This window comes from Aptenodytes forsteri, unplaced genomic scaffold (genome assembly GCF_000699145.1).
Source record: "Aptenodytes forsteri isolate BGI_AS27 unplaced genomic scaffold, ASM69914v1 Scaffold1, whole genome shotgun sequence".
NCBI classification, from domain to species: Eukaryota; Metazoa; Chordata; class Aves; order Sphenisciformes; family Spheniscidae; genus Aptenodytes; species Aptenodytes forsteri.
The window spans coordinates 4,749,714-4,763,188 of NW_008795035.1; positions in this window are offsets into that span (position 1 = coordinate 4,749,714).

The following is a 13,475-nucleotide window of genomic DNA, read 5'->3' on the forward strand; positions in this document are numbered from 1 at the left end:
GCACGGGTTTGAATTATTACTTCGTGTTGCTGAATCTAGTATAGCTTATAAAGCATACGTTTTCTCAGTATTGAGGCTTGTGATATGCTCCAAGGTCAGCATAGTCCTTACAAAATTAGTTGTATGCAAGAATAACTGACCATCTGGTCTCATGGTGGAGAACTTACTAATCATATGTATAACTTCATACTACTTATATACTGTTCAGTGCTATAAACATGAATTATATTTCGCAAAATGCAAAATGTGAATTCTGCTCTTGGAGGAGGAGAAGTGCAGAAAGAAGTGAAAAGATTTGTCAGGTCATAGGGTAGGTACAACAGAATAGAAGAGCTTCAAACACCAGATTTCTCATCACTGTGTTTACTTGGTTTTGGTTACTAGCCTATCTGGGGATTAGATGAGAATTTCTTCCAAGTTGACTTGATTTTTAGTTGTGTAAATTGGTTTTAGTTGTGTAAAAGTAGCTTGAAATAGACTTGGATTTACCAGGGAGATTATGGGGCTGTTAGTCCTGTCTGGTGTGCTGTGTGAGGTCCTGATTTCTACGATGAAATATGGTGATGCAGCTTCCTAGACCTTCCTGCTTTGGGATGCACACTGTGGCTTCTGCCACCTGGGGAAGAATCCCTTTTCTTTCACGTCAGGCTCTCTGTGTATTTCCTGTCCAGCCTTGGGAATCCACCCTGAAAAACCACCTAGCTGTAAAGGAATTGAACTTGGTATATGGATATAGTGTATGAAAACTGATGTATTAGCCAATATTATTGAGGCACTTATTTTAACAGAATGCTTAATGGCTGCAAATAGATAACAGCAGTGACCTGAACAAGAACTTCACTTATTTGACACTGTATCCCAGGCTAGTATTTCAAAAGCTGTGATGCTGCTGTGTCTGCCGTCAGTGAACTTTTATCAGCTTGAGTAAAAACTGTTTTAAGACACTGTTTGCATAGCTCTGAAAAGCTTATTATTTTTCTTTTTTTTTGTGTGTGTGTGTGTGTAATAGCTCTGCTTTAGTATCAGCTAAAATGCAGTTTCTGTATGCGGACTTGTCAGGGTTTGAACTCTAGGTACTGATTTTTAAACTGGTATTATGGAAATCAAGATAGAAGGTCAAGGTTTGAAGACAAATTATAATTTGTGGTGTTTCTCAGTACTAGGAACTATGTACAGTGAGCTTCGTGGAACAGATCGTGCTAAGTTTACCAGTTTGTTGTTAGCGCTCATAACAGCATATTAAATGTTGTTTCCTTCCTTTTCTCAACCAGAAAACTGCCTTGTCTGATAACGAAACAGGTGAAGAAAGCATGTACAGGTGTAGGTGAAAGCTTCTATGAGATATTGCAGTCGTAAAGAAGGAAGAGGTATGTAAGGGGAAATCTGCTTTAAAAGCTAAAGATTTGGAAAGAATAAAGGAAAAATATTGGAATTATTTTGTTATTTTATAGTTAGCCTACCTGCTTGATTGTGGCAAAGGGATAGACCTAGATGAATTCAAAAGGACAGCAAATCAGACTGCACATATTAACAAAGTCTCTCTGGTGGAAACAAGTCTCCAGAGAAAAGCACTACTTGGAGAATTTTCACCCTTTAACAAGATAAAAAGATAATTAGGAAGGGTTTCAAATTGAAATAAGATGACATGTGGAACAGTGGTCGTGCAGTGAGAAATTAAAGCCCTGTGAGAGAAGTGTGCCCAAAGTTCACATTTTAATGAGAATTTTCTGACACTTGGGAAGATGTTCCCCACTTTCAGATTCCAGAGAAGAGCTCTGATCAAACAGGACCGAGGTGGGGCCTGTCCTGAGGGAACAATACATGTACATCAGATTAGGTTGCTCATTCAGAAGGGCTCTTGAATTATCTCAATATACATTAAGTGCTTGCAAAGTCTTTCCGATTTAGGTAAGAGGCCTTTATTTAGGGTAATATACATAATGAATGATGCAATAAACGCATTGATGTCAAATATAAATTCTTCATAAACACAGATGAATAGTTACCTTGTTTACTTAAGGAAGATCTCATTTAACCTGTTTATGCCTATGTAAAACTGTGTGGAAAGTCTTTAAAAAACAAAACATGATTGGAATTACTTTCTGTTGTGGTTTGGGTATGTCTGAGATGTGATATGCTTGTTGAGTTAAAGGTACACCCACACTGATTTTCCTGAGTTTGCTTCTGACGTGTATTTTTAATGTTGTTTTATCTAGTTATTTGAGAGGCCTAATGGATGATAGAGTTGGCATTCCTTACTATTTTGAAATAATTATTTTAATTTTAATAACTGCTTTCCTTTGTGACTGCAATATACAATATCAAAGACGCTGTGGTTTAGCATCTGAAAACACTTATACACACTGTCACTATTTTATTGAACTTATTTATGCCCTTCAAATGTGCTTGGCTTTTTACATAGCGTTTCACTAAGATGTGTGGATTTAAGCTTCATGATAACCTAGAGATTTTGGTGATCTTGCCTTTGTGGCAAATGTTTAATGTCTGTGTGGGGGAGAAAGTTTCTTCCAAAAATGTGGCAGGACTTCAAAGATGGATAGTTCTATGGATGAAAGATCTTTTGGGATAATTGAATTTTGTGGTAGTTCAAAATAAACTATGCGGTAATTTGTAGAAAAAGGAGAGAACTATTCATGCAGGTCCATCTGAAAGAGCAGCAAACCCTGTATGTCTAAACTGGCTGAATTTTAGCAGAGAAAAGCATTCACCAAAGGTTTGATGTAAGTCTCTGCTAATTCAGTTAAAAGATTCCTGATAATTAAAATCTGTACCAGATGGTGGATACTGAGGAAAGGTGAAGGCAGCAAATGTGACTGGAGGCCAGATTTGTGGTCCCAAATGCTGAAACTGAGGATTGATCCAGCCTGTTTGCTGACACAGGTTGGATGAATCTAACAGTGTGTTATATGCACAGCTGCCTATAACCACAACAGCCGCAGAAGGCGTGTATTTTTGGGGAATTCTTTGGCTTAGTTTTGAGCCTTTTATAGGGCAGAGAAACAAGAATCAAAATTGAAGTAATAAAGGCTGCATTGAGGAAGTGATGGTGCTTTAAATTAGAAGTAAGGTTTAACTTTAGGTTCAGTTAGACTCACTTGTCAGTTTAATTTAAAAATCTTTTTCCAGCCTCTTCTAAGACTCTGCGTACCTGTAAGATAGGCCTAATATGAGAATTGTGTCTTTCTCCAACAGTTAAGTACTAGCTTTAAATTTAAACTCTGATCTAAGTTCTAACTCGGAACTCAGCTGAATTGTGTTTTATGGCCCACTTTCATCCACCTTAATTTCACCTAAATCCCTATACTGTGTCAAGTATTTCCTGCAATGAGGTAAGGGGGAGAGACTTGGGTGAATTTGGGCCCTGTGGGTCTGAGCCTAAGACAAAACAAGGAAATTGTGTTCCCAAAGAGTGTCTAGCTTGCACAGTGTTAGTGTCGTGGCTGAGCTTTCTGAAGTGTTTGCAACATTTAAGGCGGGGGGGGGGGTGGAGGGGCAGGGAAGGCTTGCAGTGGAAAACAGTCTGAGTAGACTGTCAGTACCTGGTCAGTTAGGTGTGTCTTCATCTGAGTGGTTGTTCTGTCCCCACAAGGTTTATAAATGCAACAATTGGCCTTGGATCTGCTATTATGTTGTAATGTAGCTTCCCATTTGGAAGGGGTGAGTCTTGAAGAAGTGCTTCATAAAAAACCTATTTTTAATATACATACAATCCGATCAAAATTCTCACAGAAGAATACCATTTAATGTCTCAAGTACAAGCATTGGACTAGAACACATTTGTTCTGAAACAAAAACAAGCTAAGCTTGTGTTTATCTTCCTTATGTATATTTATAACAGGTGTATTATGAAAGATTTCCTTGTGTATTTTTTCCTGTGTAGTTCTGTTTTAGTAACTGTGGCACGAGCTCAACAGGTAATTTGGGTGCTGTGCTGCCTATGAGTGAGATGGGTATCTATTGTGGTTTCAGTGAGGCAGAAAAGGCGCTGTATTTGTTGGCAAATAAGCAATGTTTATGCATCTATCTGTTGCCCATACAGACCTGGAAAAATGATAAAGTATGACTCGCTAGAGAGCGTATAATATTTAGTGATTCGGTACTAGAATAGTTTGTGATTGTCACAGTCTTTCAGTTTTATTTCTTTACGTGTGACTGAAGATTTTTTTCTGATTAATGAATGTGCGTGCAACTTCAAGCAGTTGCCAGGGCTTCTGGGGAAGCTTTGTAATGCGTCCAGGAGCTTTTATTACTTCGCTGGAAACAAGGAACTGGTAACTTGCTTGACATTAAAATAGTCTCTGCTTGTGTTATCCAAGATACATTCCTTGGGCAAGGAAAACATATTAGTATGCTTTGTGCAGTGTTAGCACACTGCAGCCCAAACATGGAGGTGGCAACCACCTCAAGTGGCTGTGGAGCACCACCGTATCGTGTGCTGTGTTGGTGCAACAGAAGCATCTTCATCATTAGCCCGTTTCTGAATATGATGCAGAGGCTCCTTCAGCAGAGTGAAGGTGAGGGGCAGAGAGTGAGATAATGAAAGAATAGGCAAAGAGTAAGGCAGAGCTCTGTTGAACCAGCATATTACGCTAGAAATTCGTAAACAAAATCATACTCCCTGAATTCTTCTCTCAAGTTTTTTATCTGAGGACCATTCGTTGTATTCCAGGTCATGAAGAAGAAGAGGCATATATCTCTTTCTGTCTCTCTCTCTCTTCCCCTCACCTCTTTCTCCCCCCCCTTCTTTTTTTTCCTTCTCTTTTTTTTTTTTCTTCAGCATCAGGAATGGTTATAAGACAAAACCTCTCCAGAATGGTTGCTGATGCTTACTGGGAAAATTCAGTACTTAAAGTGGAGGACTCACATTGCAGGAAAAACCTGGAAGGTCCTTCAGTCATAGTTCCTGAAACCTGTTTTGCATCTTAACTTATCAGCTTGCCCTATATGGTGAGGGAGAAATAAATGGTAGACTTCTTCGCTAAGGCATGATTTCCTCATATCCTTTCCTGATCTTTTTTGAAATGAAATGGCAAAAAGCCATGAGAAGTGGCTTGAAAACAGAAAGGAAGTAAAAGAAGTAATGAGATTGATGTAACTGAAACATACTGAATAATACAGCAGAATCCTTGAAATCTTTTCACAGGTGACTTACAAGTTAGGATCAAGAAATGCTTTGGATAAGATTATTTAGTCATACTCTTAGGGAATTTTGAATGCTGTCATCTTGTTGTCATTGGGCTCTATGAAACTTACTGTGTAGAATATCGAAGAAAAAGAACTTTATTCTGGAGTGGTTTTAAAATCTTCATTATGAGAGACTAACAAACCGTAGCAAAATAATCTGTATTCCAAACATGCCCAAACAATGGCTTAGCATTGTGAATATTCAATAAATAAGTTGTCTTTTTAATAGTTATTATGTTCAGTATCAATGGCTGACAACTGCTGTCACCCCATTGAATTGTGCTAAATCCTCCTAAACGAGACACCCTTGCAATAAAGCTTCACTTGTAATCATTTTTTGGCAAGCACATCTTACAATTGTTATTATTCTAACTGCTCACACTCGCGTACAGCATGAGGTGCCAATGTTTTCAGTTCCAAACATTAAAGATGTGGTGATAGAGAAGGCGAACCCTTATTAATTCTGAGAGATTTGCTTAATTGGGACACAATGTGAAGATTCTCAACAATAATAACAGATGATGGGGAATAAATAGGCACGGCAGGAGAGAGGCAGTTTCTAGTGTGAATTTCCCTTTGCTTCTGTTTAATTGCATTACATACTGTGGGAAGTATCTGGAGTATGCGTTTTCTAGTTAATTTTTCTTGACTGCGTCCATCTAGCTACTGCTCCCGGACATTTTAATGTTTGATAATACTCTATTTGCATATGACTACGCATCTATAGCTGTCATTAGAACCAATTTACACACATGATTTCCTTCTTGAAGTGTCAACGTCTGAATTTTATCTAGAGACAGGAATAGGGTCAGGAAAGTTTAATTGATTGTATAATGCAATTGAAAAGGCTGGCAGGGATCTAGGGCAATTTTGGGACATCTGTCTTTGAGTCATCAAAAATAAAGCACATAACAGCTGTGATAACAGCAGGATTATGATTAGATGTACAGCATTCACCATCAGATTGAACAAGAACTGGAAAACAAAAAGGAGGTAAATAAGTCAGTTTTTGATAGCGTTACAAGAATTTTCAATAGGTCTTTAGGGTTTTTTTACCTTTTACAAGTTTATATGTAAATACAAAGTTGAACAGAAATATAAACAAAATCTGTTTGTTTTTTTCTAGCAAAAACTTATAGGTATTCCTCAAAAATAGAACTTGTTGCCCAATAGCTAAATGTTGCATCCCGCTTACTACCTTGTGTGTTAGGTGAGCAACTCCTGCTTCAAAATTGCAGCTACTAGGTCCTGTTCATAATTTCTGCTTAAAGGATCCATGAAACATTTGTGATTCATTCCCTGTATGACATGGAATCAGATTTACCTGTATATCTATTTTATGTCTTTGTGTATCTGTTATGCATATAAGTACAGTTAAAACAATTCCTTTGGAAATGAATATAGTGAACTGTACCGTGCTCTTTCAAACATGAAGACTTTGTATTTTTTTTAAAACATGCTTACTATATACAGATATACCTGTCCTCTTTTTCTTTTATCTGCTTCAGGCTTTGCCCTGTGTGGCACTTATGCTTCAGTTATTTTGTATGTGACTGTCACCTGACTTGAGACTGACATTGTTTTTAACGTATAAACTGTTGCCTAATTCATACTATGGACACCTAAGAAGTACTTCAGTGAGTCTTCAAAAAATTAAGCCAATTGTTTGCAATCTGAAATTGTTTCTTAGTTGCAGAACTGACTCTAAAACATGAGGAAGTGTTAACTGTTCGTTGAATTACTTTATATCATTTCTAGTTAAGTTTATAATTTGATGAAAGCTGAAGATATAAAAGGTATCTAGTTATACAAACTTATTTTATAATTTTTGCATCTGTAACTTTTGGATGCAATTCAGTTAAACATGGTTGTATGACTCTACAGCTAGAACTGAACATACATTTCATATTCAGTAGTCATACGAAATAAGAATAAATCTGAAGAAAAATGCATAACTTCAGCATTCATTTATGCTTTCTACTTAAGCTAAGTAATTTTAATTCATGAAAATTGGATATATAAGTAATGACACTTTCAAAATTAAAGCACTGGTTTGTTCTTCTATCAGTATGAAAAATCATTATGCTACAGCAACATAGAAAAAACTACAGAATGTTTGCAAAAATATGCAGCCCAGAGCTACTTTCTTGTCCACAGATAATTGTTTGGTTAACAACAAATTAATTTTAGGATCAAACTAGAAGACTGACATCAGTTGAGTTGTTAAGATATTCTGTGGCTGTCTAAATCCATGCTGTGCTATTGGCTTTGCAAGAACGTTTTTGTTTCTGAGACTTCTCAGCAACTGCCCCATGTGGTATAAGGCAACTCGGAGCCTTGGAATCTGTCACTTATTTATTTCAGATACCCAAATCACTGCTTCATTTAGAAGTATGTTTTGGCACAGAAAAGCACCAACTGCGGAGAAGTATGTGTTTTATGCCAACTAGTTTTTTCCACCCATAAGTGTCAGCACACTAACAATCATGTCATAATCAGTGTTTAGCAGATGCGTTATTGGTTTAATTCCTGCAGGCTCTGTAGAGTTTTCTCTCAGATCTTTCATATGAACATAACATCCTCATTTACTGCAGCAAGTGCATGTAAAATTTCTGCAAGCCAAAAATATATGCTGGTTTACTGCTAGCTAATAAAAGTAATTATCTAATCAGTGGCCTCCAAAAGATACTGAAGTACTATATCTCAAACAATAATTAAGAATGGGGATCATACAATAATATGGCAAAGCACTTTGAGAGCCACTGTTGGTTAGTTTTGATTGCAGTAATTAAAATCTGTAGGTTTTTGACTGATCTGTCATATGCCAGTCAGCAGCTGTTTTCTAGTTCAATTTCTCACCCGCTTTAAGATTGCTTAGTGCTGCTCTGATCCTGAACTTAGATCAGGAGGCAAAAATTAGTGGTTCGCTAGTCTTTTTGAAATGAAAATGAAACTGCATGTGGGAAGTATTAAACATGTGGGAAGGAGTAAAGCGTGCTCATAAATTTTGCCTATAGAGCGAACATGATGCCAGGCAATGCTGACATCGGCAGTTTGCCTCCATAATGCAAGAATGTTGTATGAGTTTGTTTCCATTAATGATGAGGATTAATAGTTTGGGGAAAATGGGAGAGGGAAAAGTGAATTCCTCTAATGTAGCTTAGCTCTAGTTTGATTTTTTCCAAAGTGAACTAAAATATCATTATCAACCTGAATAAAAGTGTCCACGTAAGTTATATTGGTGTAAGTGCAGTGAATGTGCTTTCACTGAAGTAGAAATGGCAGTACCGCTTCCCAGGCTGAGAAGTACCCTGGGATTCATCCAGTTTGAAAAACCTATCACAAGGTCTTAAATGTAGCAGAATTTTGTTCACCGGCTGCTGTCTTCAGATCTTTCTTATATGTTAGGGCTTCTGCTAAAGCCAAGGATGTTCTGGAATGAGATGTAAACAACTGCTGACCTAGCAGATATTGCTAGACCTGCTGTGAGTCTGAAGTTGGCATGTTGTGATACTAGTAAAGACAGAGAAAGAGGAGGTTTTTTTGAAGGCTGAGCTGAAATACTTTGGGAGTAAAAGGAAACAATGTAGGAAATCAACTTAAAGTGTGTGCACCTGGGTGCAAAGCAGAGCTCAGTCAGAAGGGAGAGAGGTGACTGGTGCGTGGCATTTGGGGAAAGCAAGAATATTCTACAGGAAACACAGGGCTTTGCTGGCAGTGCCTCAGCAAGGAGGAAGACTTTTCAAGAAGAGAGCTGCATTTCTTGCAGATCTGGAAGAATTTACTCATTTCATCTCCCAAGTAAGGAACTGCAACATAAGCTTGTTTCCCTGGTTGGTATTTCAAGATGCTGTGCCAGCTGGGATCACCCCATGCTATGGAGCTTTTGCAAATCAGCTTTAAGACAACTCTTCCCTCTTGTGGTGTGGGTCTGTGGGAACTTAGTACTAATGGCTTTTCCCAGGACCCAGCAATGTTGAGGGTACTGTTGTGCACAGGGTGTCACAGCAGGGGTTATGTAGCGGGCGTCTTCATTAGCTCCTTTTTACTTGGCTTTTCTCTTGTCCCTTCCTTCAGGTAGGACAATTCCCATATGTACATGCAGGGCATAGTAATCAATATCCCTTCTGTTGGGGTTGGAATTCCAAGCACTTTCTGGCAGTTTTTTCAAAATTGAAGCCTCTACTTGCTTGTAAGGGTCTGGTGGACCCTGGATAGAAGAAATCCATCGCTATTTACTCTTCCAAGCTGACGTTACTGTGTCTTTAGATAGAGTGGGCTTCATGAAGGAATGCCTTCACTTCTTTGTAAAGGATTTGAAAGTTAGCTCTCTTCAACTTACCATGTACACATGAATGGCAGATAATAAAATAATTTGGAGTTTATTTCATGAAGTCTTGGGAAAGTCTTGCGTAAGCCCTAAATGTGATTGACAACTCTGTTCAAAACACAGCAGTTTTGATTCAAATCAAGGCTCATAAAAGGTGGCCATGTTCTTGGCACAGGGATAAGACAATAGAATGAATAATTATTTTGCTTGTGATACCTCTGGGCACATGAGGCAGTTGCAATCTTCTTTTTCCCTCAAGAGACCAAGAAAAACACTTAGGGTGATACAGCTGCAACTAGAGAGAATCTTATTGCTTGGGTGGCTGGAAGCATAGATGGGCTGCACAGAGGGTTCTTTTGTTGTTTTTGGTTTTTTTTTTTAAGGTTTTCATCTCCTGAGGACACTTAAATCCTTATTGAGAAGCCACTGCATCCAATAGGTGTAGTAGCTTTATATACCTGGATTGTTGTATGTGAATTATTTGGCTCCTGCAGCAGGATCATAAAATTGGCAACATTCACCTTGCCCTGTTTTATTAAACCATGAATGCAAGTGTCGTGTTGGTGTACTGGGGCTCCTGTTGTGCCAGCATAACTGGGAGAGTCAATGTGATCTTAGGTACAAGTTTTTAACAATTAAAAAACCCTGAGCCTTAACATTACTTCAAAACGCAGGAGATGTCAGTTTTTGCTCTAAAATGGATATGATGGTGTGGTGGGTTGACCTCAGCTGGCTGCCAGATCCCTCACCCAGTTGCTCTCTCACTCCCCTTCCTCAACAGGGCAGGAAGAGAAAAGAAGATGGACAAGTTCATGAGTTGAGATTAAAGGCAGCTTAATGAGAAAAGCAAAGGCTGCATATAGAAGCAAAGCAAAAAGAGGAAATGTATTCTCTACTTCCCATCAGCAGGCAGATGTCCAGCCACTTCCTGGGAAGCAGGGCCCCAGTATGTGTAACAGTTGCTTTGGAAAACATGTGCCTTAACCACAAATGTACCCCTGCTGGGCTCCTTTCCCTCAGCTTTTTATTGCTGAGCACAACATCACGTGGTAAGGAATGTCCCTTTGGTCGGTCTGGGTCAGCTGTCCCAGCTATGTCCCCTCTCAGCCTCTTGCCCCCCACCAGCCTACTGACCTTTGGGGAGAGGGGGTGAGGTTGGAGAGAAAGCCTTGCTGCTGCGTGAGCACTGCTCAGCAATACCCAAAACACTGGTGTGTTATCAATGCTATTCTAGCCGCAAATGCAAAGCACAGCAGTACATGGGCTGCTAGAAGGAAAGTTAACTCCATCCCAGCCAGATCCAGTACAGGTGGTATTGAAAGAAAAAGGCAGAATCTGAAAAATCCTGCTAACCAGACTTCACTTTCTCCTCCCTTCCTTACATACACTGCAATGTTACTGATTTCCTATAAATCCACCTATGATAATGTCCTCTTCTGGGTCCTGAGCATAATGTGGGTCTAGAGGTAAAGAGGACTTGTCAGGAAGCGCACTGCTTCGCTGTTCATGCTGGCAGGGGTACTTGGATGTGTTGCAAGTATATGCTGGAGCAATTCTGAGGATATGGTGAGTTGTGCTTGTAAGCTAAACCTCATCAAGGCCAGCAAATCTTAAAGGTGACTTTTCCTAGATGTATCGGGCAGTTCTGCCCCAAAGCCAAAACATAGGTACTCTGCTGAGACATTTCCCTGGAAATAGAATGTGTGTGATTATGCACTTGTATGCATGATTTTCTCATGAATGCGCATGATGCGTACGTACAAATCTTGCAAAGTTGATGGGAGTTTGTAAATACAGGCGCAAAGTAAAATAGTTCACGGCGCTGTCTGGCTTGATTAGAAATCCATCCATGGACTTGGTTGGTAAGCTGTGCTGGAAAGTAGACATATACTGTGAATTTGGTCACTTTTAGCTCTGAATCTTTCATGATCCAGACTCATGTGTGTTATGCACTCTGCCTTTTCTGTTAAGCTTGAAAGTGCAAGGCTTCTGAAAGGAATAAAATGTTTTGGCATGAGTTTCTCTAGTTGCTGTAGCACTAGTGCCTAAGAGCTTTCCTGTGTTTATGAAGCATCTACTGATTAGTGCAACACTCCGCAAATTGCATAAAACTGGTGGTGAAGGACCCTTGCAGATTGAGAGTCTGATCCAACAGCCGCTAAAATTGATGTAAGACAAGCATTAGCAAATGCCACTTATAAGTGCTTTAGCAGAGGAACAGTTCATTAAAATCAGTGGCTTTTCCACAAGTCAAATGTGCCGAAACAGGATAATTTTGTCTGCTTTTACATAATTTTATGTGTGCAAGAGTTTTTGGCAGAGAACGCTCAGCAACAAGCAACAAGCCTGTAGCTAAAGCCAAACGCATTCCTTCTTGCTCCCTAAGGACCAGAGATAAGATATTATTCTGGACAATAAGGTGGGATCGACTTTTTCCATAGAGTGGGAAGAAGAAAATACCGGAATGGGAATTACAATTTGAATTCCATTTTCTGTGTCACTTTGACAGGGGGTTACTTCTAAGCAAGACATGTTATCTAATATCTAAGAGAACTTAAGCTATGTACTGCAGAGCTTTGTTGGCTCTTGCATGTGAGCTTTTCTAATTGTCTTTCCAGGCAGGTATCTGAAGGACAGTGGAGTGGGAAGAGCATCTCCAATACCGTGTATACTAGAGCTGGCATAACAGCACTAGAGTCTCAGAAGAGAGACACCCTTAAATGCAGTGGTTTTCCCAGCTGGAGTGCCAAATGTCTCTTGATTACCAGGCTCTTGACAGCCTGCAGATGAGGGGCAGAATGCACTTGGCTTTTGGAGGAGAAAAAAAAAAAATAAATGGCAGCTAAGCCAACTCTTCTCCCTTAGTACTGTAACTCTTACATGCTCTCAAACTATATAGACTGATGTTGTGCTTGAAATCTTGATCTTGTTTTAAAATATTTATTTCTTGAAACACTGCTTAGGCATTTAGTATTTGACAACATAGGAGTTATTTTAAAACTCCAAATTGTACAGTGTCAGGTTTTCACTCATAAAAATTCAGTCCAAGTCTTTATGTATCTTCAGACTTTTTTTTTAAAATGTTCTGTTTGAAAATGGGAGGGGGAGAAAAAGAGCAATTAAAAATGCAAGAATAGAAGCTAATTATGAGCAATTCAGGCAGAGCTTTGTTTAGAAAATGTATCAGTATAAAATGGATAGGTGAATAGATTAGCACTGATTGCAGTTTTTACATATAATAGTCTCTTTTTCATGAGTAATCATTAGCAATTATAATGTAGGCTTTAAATCAGCCTGGGATGGGACTGCACTGTAATATGAATACTAAATAATTGTACATTCCCAGGCAGAAGAAGAAAATAACTTTGTGATTTGGTGATAAAATCCATAGTGCAAGTATTTCCTTGGAGTGTTTGTCATTTGCTCTCTGTATTTCAGCTCTGGGTTCAATAATGTCAGCATTGAATGCCAAGGTTCATCACACACATGATTGTTACCTTGTCCTAGCTGGGAGTGGAAGCTGCAATTATGCTTTTAAAGAAGTATGACTTCACGTAGTAATTACTGGTATTATTAATTGCTAAGGGAAGAAAAAATGATCCAGGAGTTAAAGTGGCTAAAAGTAATGGTGTAACACACTACACGGCTGTAACAGTGCAAATGTACTTGGAGGTTGTCTGTGCCATTGATCAATGACTATTTACTTCCTAAGCCTGAAGGCTTTGTGCATCAATAATTGTGCAGGACTGCATGGGAAGACCTTGTTGACGGTGCCTGCTAACACCTGGGATACTGCTTCCTTGGCTGCTAGTTGAGATTTTTAGGAGTGCTAATGGGCAATAAAAAGTTTATCCCGGTTTGCATCTGCATTTCTGTTCAAGATTGTGATACTGTTATTTCAGGTTCTTAATCCTTTCCTGAAAAGTCTACATTTCTAAAG